This window comes from Hakea prostrata, unplaced genomic scaffold, assembly GCF_041222555.1.
Source record: "Hakea prostrata isolate BN-2017 unplaced genomic scaffold, UWA_Hpros_2 contig_242, whole genome shotgun sequence".
Classification (NCBI taxonomy): Eukaryota; Viridiplantae; Streptophyta; class Magnoliopsida; order Proteales; family Proteaceae; genus Hakea; species Hakea prostrata.
Window position 1 is genome coordinate 36,633 of NW_028291361.1, and position 8,390 is coordinate 45,022.

Genomic DNA, 8,390 nt, shown 5'->3' on the forward strand with positions numbered 1-8,390 from the left:
AGTTATTTAGATTTTGATTAGCTAGTACTATAATTTCACATTCGTATTTGCAAAGCACATGTTTAACTTGAGTTACTTTTATTTCCACTATTAATTGGATCTAATTATGCTAGATAAATTTTGAATTTTGCACTAATCCAAGAATGACTAGGTTTTCAGCTTGTTTCCTTTTTTCTTGCTTTCATTTGATATGATACACAATGTAAAAAAAAATGATCACCAATTATGATCTATCTAAATGGATGGACCAAGTGCATAAGCCCTTCTATCTCCATGACCTAATCCATAATTTTTTTTTTTTTTGGGTCAAAATAGCTCAATATGGTATAGACTTTTAAAATGGAATGTAGATCTCATAAATTTTGGCGGAAAAATAATAAGAAATCCCTCACATGCATAATTGTCATGGTCACTAGACAATCCAAGGTGTTGAAGAGGAAGCTTAGGCTTGCTGTAAAAAAAATGATATGTAACAACAATGATATATCATATAGTCATTCTTATATGCAACATAGAAATCATACCAAGCAATCCGATAAAACTAGCTAGAAACGACCTGATATATCAATGCATAATAGACGAAGTCCGGATCATACATATTTATCTAAAAACTAAGCAAAATAATCAACATAAACTAGTGAAAGAAAAATGTATGTTATCATCTTGACATAAGAAAATGCATGAATGGATAGGCAGCTTTTAGGGTAAGACATGAGTCAGCTGAAAATTATATTCACATGCAGAAAAAGAAGAGTAAGAAAGAAAGAAACTACTCACATAGTTCCAACTATTCGAGTGCTAATATGGGTATTCTCCTCTTCATCAAGTTTAGCCAAACCAAAGTCCGAAATCTTAGCAATAAGATCCTTATCAAGCAACACATTAGTTGCTTTTATGTCTCTATGGACGATTTTCAGCCTTGATTCTTCATGAAGATAAGCCAAACCTTGTGCTATCCCCAAGCAAATATTGAGCCTCGTTGGCCAATTTAGGTACATTCTTTGATCTTCAAAACCTAAATGCATATCATGACTTATCATCATTTAGCCATAAATTCATCCAAAAAATCATTTAGCCATAAATTCTTTTGCAAACCTATTATAGACAATGTCATTGACTATCATTCATTTACTAAAAGAGTAGACTTATATCCACAATGATAGTATAGGATTTACCAAATAGTGCACGGGCTAAGCTATTATTCTCCATATACTCATAAATCAATAGTAGTTGGTTTCCTTCAATACAACATCCATAAAGCTTCACAAGATTTGGGTGTTGTAAAGCAGAGATCATGCCTATTTCATTTACAAATTCACGGTTCCCTTGCTTGGACTTGGAAGAAAGCTGCTTGACAGCAATTACCTTACCATCTGATAGTATACCCTATGACAAAACAAGGAAAATTTGAATCACTATTTCACCAAAATAGACAAGGTAAAATTTGAAATAAAACTGATATTCTTTTCTTTTCTGTTCCCCAACCTTAATTAAACTTTTCGTTTACATCCTACCTTTCGTCTTTCCTATTGAAGACTAAAGCAAATTAACAACATCAAAGTGTTGTGGCACATTGCTGCTGATTAATTTAAAGCCTCAACCAACAAAATAAGATATAGATTGATTGTGACAAGTGAGAGGTTGAGTCAAAGATTTGGACACTAACATACCTTATATATAGGCCCAAACCCACCTTCACCTATCTTATTTGAAGCATCAAAATTCCCTATTGCAGCTACAATCTGTCTCAAACTGAAGTGACCTGTTTGTAGCTCTATGGCTTTACATTCAATAGAATTAGTAATATTCCTTATAAACATGAAACTATAATGATACATAATATATCTAGTTAATGATATGTGTCATGTAGCTAGCATCTTTAATCATTTTGCATAGATACTATATACAAAACACACATGTAGATGAGAACATGTGATAACAATATGAAGATATGATATGTGTGTGATGCATAAAAACTAGTGATCAAACCAATAAATCAATACAGAGTAAAGAGTAGACATGTGAAGTAAAGGAGAGCATATAGAAATTCTGATACAATATCAGAGCATAGACCAAGAATCAATCAATAATAAAGACTTGAAGACAAAGAGAGAAAATAAAAGAAGAAGAAAAATGAAGAGAAGATAGGGGAAATTACTAAATCATGCTATACTCAACGTGGGAGTTATTGTGGTTAGACTGCCATTTATTTATAAACAAAATTACAAGCCAAGGGAAGGTGGACTGTAAGTAGGAACCTACTAAAAGTACAAAACACTAATTCCCAATTACATGATGAAAAGAAACTAAAGAAAAGACAAAAACAGTTATCACATAAAAAATCTTTAATTGTGATGATAACTAACATATTACTACAAAGATAATAATACTAGAGGGACACACTTAATGGCCTAACATTCTCCCTAAAATTGGAGCATATAGATCATCCATGCCCTGCTTGGATCAATCTTTCTAGAAGGTGAGACAAGATAAAAGGCTTGATAAACATATCACCCACTTGTTTGACAAAGGAAATGAATGGAGTCACATTTATTTTCTACATAACTACATCCACACAATATTAGAATGGATTTCAATGTCTTTAGTCATTTTGTGAACACTGGGTAGAATGCAACCACTTTATATCACAACAAAATAGTGGATATTTTTATGAACCCTTAAATTTGTGATAACCATCTTAACTATTGATGTTTGTGGCTTGATGTTGTTCTCTCAACCGATAACCCTTGTTTCAAACTAAAACTATTCCAAAATAAATTACTTTAATTTGTTAATTGACTAATACTAAAACCCCTACATGTCTATTTTATTCCTTTCCCATTAGCTCCCGGCCTCTTCCCTATCTATTTCTAACATATTACTTTTTTTAACCCTAAATAATAACTAAGATTTCTAATTAAAATGTAGTTTCATATCAATTATAAAAGAAACATATTCTAGGAATGCTGTTAGAATAATGCATTGCATTACAAACACATGGATGATCCATTTGTCCAACCTTTGTCATCAAGATCCTTCCTTCCCAAGCAACCTTTCACCCAAAGAGTTAGTAAAATCAATGCTATGAGGACACATGAAGCAACAACAATACTGTTGATTACTCCAATTGAAAGTCCAGAGTCAAAATCTACACAATCAAACAAGTTGCAGTATCACAATAAGAAGTGTGAAGAAAGGGGAAAATAGAAAGTGGATAGGTGTGGTACTTGGCATCACTGAAATAGCTGATATTAGGGGTCTATAGACTCCTCCTTCGGGAATTGCAATAGTCCCTCTTCCAGACTAGAAGAGGTGGATCTCCAAAGTATTTCCGTTGACAGTAACATCGTTAAATTCCTTAATGACGCTCTTTCCAGACCCATTAGCTTCTTGTGCAATATTAAAATCCTTCAAACATATTTCTCCCTGTAAGAAAGCAAAAGAATGTTGGAGACATTGTGTAAAAAGGGAAAAAATTGATTATCAATGTTCTTCAAAAATTAGCTAGAAAGTTTACTGGAACATACATTCAAGAAACATGTTAAGGGGAAAAAAGTAATGGAACAAGAGCATAGTTTCTTAAGAGAAACTAAGTGACAATATAAACAAAATACCAAATATGGCAATTGTCAATCACTCACTTGGATTGATACATCAAATATACGCCTACCAAGGCTACTGAATGTCTGGTCTTTTGTAAAGGTTATTTAAGCAAAGTGGAGACGCACTATATAACTACCACTTTGTAAGCAGTGGCCATAATATCTTAGCGAGCGATGCATCCACTTTTTGCTCAGCCCTTAGATCTCCTGGATGATGACCTGTAAAACAAAAAGCGTCAGATGTGGCCCGACCACTGGGGTCGGGAGTCCACCTCCGAAGGCTAAGTCAGTCGATGAACTTAATCACAAATGGCTCTGCTAGAGGCACAGAGTTAAGGAATGAATAATTGGAATACGATCTAGATCATAAGCATGTGAGTGTTTACGTCCAGAGGTATGAGAATGAATTTGGTGGTCTCCCTTTGGTGGTCTCTCTCCCTACCATGTTGGTAAGTAGGGTTTATATAGAATGTACCTTCGAACCTGGTTCATTGGATGTATATGAGCCTTCTTCGAGTAGTCATTGGATGCTAACAGTTAGATCTGTTGAGCGATAGACTTCTACTAGTTTGGACTAGTAGAGGACTCCTAGGATAATCTCTTGGCAATTTGATGATTATCCCTCCAATGACGATAAGTGACAGCCGTCAAGTTCCGCCTGCCATCATTAGAGTAATTAACCTAATCCATAAGTATCGGATTAGGGCGTGCTTGTGGCTGATTCAGTTTCCTTCTTCAGCAAGCTATCATCTGGACCCGGCTCGCTCGGAAGTGAGTCGATTTCCTTCGTCTCGACCGGGGTCGAGGGTCAAACCAAGTATGAACCCGGTTCAATCATAATTTCTCCATATCACGAGCCCCCTAGACCAAGCGTTCGGTCGATCCCGAGGGCTTGGTTTTTAACTGGGTTCGTCGTCAAGCAATAGTCTCTGCGTATCCCATTAAAGGTCATGTCACATTTAATGCGGTGGTCACTTTTCCTCGAGCGTTGTGAGAACAATGCCACGTGTTTTTTTTGCAGTGGAGCTATCGTGGCTCACGTAACCCAAGCGCCTGTTTTGGATTCGTGAGTTCAAACTTTCAAAATGTCTTCAAATCTCGATCGTCGATATTGAATAAACCTCGATCATTCACGGCTTGAACACTCGTGCGGGTACTTAAAAGCAGTTCGTTGTCTTCGTAGGTTTCATTCTTCTTGTCTGGAAGTTGAACCTTCGTCGTCTTTTTCGCGCTTTCTTGCCCTCGAGCTCTTTGTCTTACCAAATCGAGTAGTTTCCTGATCTTTTTGCAAAGTTTAACTTTTTGTCTCTAGGTTTTCTTGTTCCATAGTGAGACTTTTAGTAATGGAAGATATTAGGGTTTCTTCCGAATCTTCCCTTGTACCTAGTGCTAGTAAGAGTGATGGTGGTAACGAAGCCTTCGTCTCTCTTCCTTCGTAATGATCGGATAGTGACAATAAAACCCTAAGCGCCCCTCGGCGTGACTTCGCTGAAATTAACCAAAAGAGATCGAAAGAAAAGCCGAGACTTCTCCTACCCCCGCTTGAGTCCGGACCATCCATGACTCCTAGGGCGACCACCGAGTCTTCTGGGAGGTCAAAACAAACTTCCAGGCCCAGTGGTGGTCCTGATTCTGTTCCTTCCAGGCCCAGGGTTTCGATTTTCCTTCTTTTTATTGTCCTAGGGTTCCCAACCCTGATGAGAGGGTTGATTCGATCCTTCCGGGCGAATTTTCCCTATATACTGATGCACTAGAAAGCGGAGTTCGCCTTCCTTTTTTCAATCCTTTGTGCGGCCATTCTGACTCATTGGGACATTTGTCCCAGAATGCTGCTTCCCAATAGCTGGCGTCTCATCGTCGGCTTCTTGGGTTTATGTTTTGAACTGGGCATTATGCCCTCTCTTGCTCTTTTTGTGCATTTTCACCTTCTTTCTGTTTCCCATCCTCCTGGTTGGGTTGTTCTTTCCAAGCGTAAAGAGCTTGGCTAGAGGGGCAGCATTCTTTCCAAAGGAACTTGCCCTTCCAATCACAAAAGATGGCGCGAGAGATACTTTTTCTGTCGAGCGCCTCAATCGGACCTCGACTTCCCGACCGTCTGGAGATATTACTCTTCATATGCTAAAGGTAACCGGGCTGTTCCTTTGTCCGAAGAAGACGAGATGGCGGTAAGGAAGATCAAATCAATTCCATGGTATCAGGAGATACATGGATTGGAGGTGGAATACAACTCCATCCTTCAGTATTGGGGGCTGGCTCATTGTGAGCTTCTTGACACCCTCTTTTAAATTCATGGAACTGATATGCCTTTCTGAAATTCTGATTCTTCTTCTTCCGTGCAATGCCACCAAGGATGAACCCTGAAAATCTTCAAGTCAAGGCTCCCAGGGCCGTTGTGACAGCTGAGCAGCGGTCGCCCTCAAGCCTTGACTTCTGATTAGGTAGTTTTTGTTCCCTCTCTCGACCCTTCTTATAAGGGTATTAGGAATCTGAAGCCAGTGGTTGAGGCTTCATGAAAAGGGAAAAAACCAATGGCAGAAGCGCTAGATGTCCCTTCTGCCACACAAACCAAAAGGAAGCATGATTCAACAGATGCTTCCTCCCAGAAAAAATCCAAAAAGACCGCAGATGGCGAGGAGATCTTCACTCCTCAATGGACCTTGACGCAGACTGATAGGGCAACACAAGACCCTGAGAAAGATGCAGAATGGAGTTCCCTCGGTCTTCTACCAGCTGATCGTCGGGCTTTTGAAGCTTTGGACGATGATACCCTTGTTAGTCAGTCCACAAGGTACCAATTTTTGAATCTTTCGCTGCTTGTTTCTCATGATCTCTTATGAGTTCTTCTGATAATTTCCTCGTTCCCAGGAATGCTGTGTTGAATTTTTATCAACACATGGAGGCATTGAGCCGAGTTGGTTGTAGTGGCTCCTTGCTGCAAACCTGTGAAGAGAAATTGGCGAAGGCCAATTCTGAAATCGACCAATTGAAGACAAGCACCGAAGAGCTGAAGGTGAAACAAACTGAAGAGATAAAATCCTTGAAGGATAATCTCAACTCTTTACAAGTTCGCCTCTCCGCTGCTGAATGCGAGGCTAAGAAGCAGAAGGCAGCTGCCACGTTGTTTGGTGAAAGGCTGGAGCTTAAAATCCTTCGAGCACGAACAATTACTGAAGATGAAAGTTCCTAGCAAGCCCGAACATATCAGGCCGGAGCTTCGAAGGGACTGCGTTCGGAAGTATTTGAATAGCCTTCCTTTTTCCCAACTGCTGGGCGCCTTCAATCTTCAAGCCTACCGCATGGGGCAGAAGGACATATGGGAAAAAAATCCTCAAATCTATCCCCTCCATCGACACAACTCCCTTTCGTGTGGTGTGTCACAAAGAGGTCTTTGGGAAGCTCAAGTTAGACTTCCCTGACTGGGCTTTGGGGGAGGAGGATCCATTTTTTGCTGACCCCAATTATGAAGAGTTTCTTGTCGATGAACCACCCCTTCCGCAGAGGAAACTCCACAGGCCACTGCTAAAAAGGAACCTGAGAAAGACTCTCTGAAGGACTCTTCGGGTGGTGAGGAGGAAGCGTAGGGCGTCATTCTCTCTCTTCTTCTTTTTTTGTAATGATTGACACTCCCTTATTAATGAAGAGTTCAAAATTTTCAATGATTGCTTCCATTCTTCCTCATTCATTATCCAAAAATCTTGTCTTGGAAATCAAATATAAATGATAAAACTTATCACTTATCTTTGAAGAGACGTTCGGGAAAGATGCCTTAGCTTTTGTATTCTCCCTTGCTTCTTCTTTTAATGCAAAGTTCAAACGTCTCCCTTCATTTATTGCGAAGTCCAAACGTTTCTCTGCCCTTGTATACCACTCACTTCCTTCAATGAATTGGTAATGTAACCATTATAAAAATGGTTGTGCGACGGTTGAAAGTATTCTTGTACCATGTGCATATATCCACGTGGTTTCCCTCTGACCGTTGATCTTGCTTTTTGAAGAACTCGAAGCGTTTCTTCGATCTGGGCCTTTGGTTGTCTTTAGCTTTCAACCGTTGCCTCATTTCCTGAGGCTATCTAAGTCCCTCGAGGGTACTCTCTATCTATCCCCTCTCTGCAAGTTAGATCTCGCAAAACGACATTTCTTTTCTTGTGCCGCATTCATATTCCTCGTACTCCATCAACATCTTCAACCAGCCTTCGAAATCAGTAAGCTTTTTGTTTTGTTTATGTCACAAATATCCTCTCCTTCCCCCCAAGTGAACTCTACAGTAGTAATACTTGGGGTTCACTTTATGGGTATTCTGAGTAGTTCATATCTGACTAGGGTTTTTCCTTTTTCTGCGTGTTGTTGGATTTTTGTACGGATGCGGCTTTTTCTCAGTACTTGCCGGTGCCTCCCTAATCGATCTGAGTTTTATTAGGGTAAAGTCCTGCAAGGAGAATGTTCCAGCACCGACGGAAGTTGTGGCCAGTGAGGTGATTGCATCTGGTGAATCTTCTGAACGTAAGGAGACTGTCGTTGGTGAATCTTCTAATCAGACTCCCATAGCTTCTCCTTCACTCCCTCTGCCTGAAGAGATCGTTAGGTCTTCCCGGGAAGATCTTGATCACTCCGTCCTTGATGGTGCTGATGATGCTCATCTCGTGAGAGACCCTTCAAGCATCTGAGGCAACTATGTTGGCATCTGATGAAGGTTCGGTCCCAGCAGGGGCTGCTTCTATTCCCAACTCTAAAGCTTGTTTGGCGTCCTCTTCCTCTCCTTTGGAGTTGGAAGATTTTGTCGGTTGGCAA

At 39.8% G+C, this 8,390-nt stretch overlaps 1 pseudogene; it reads right to left on the minus strand.

Annotated features, from left to right (window-relative positions):
* Window positions 1–773: 773 nt before the first annotated feature.
* LOC148998616 (putative LRR receptor-like serine/threonine-protein kinase At1g53440) lies at window positions 774–3,782 on the minus strand (annotated as a pseudogene).
* Window positions 3,783–8,390: the final 4,608 nt, after the last annotated feature.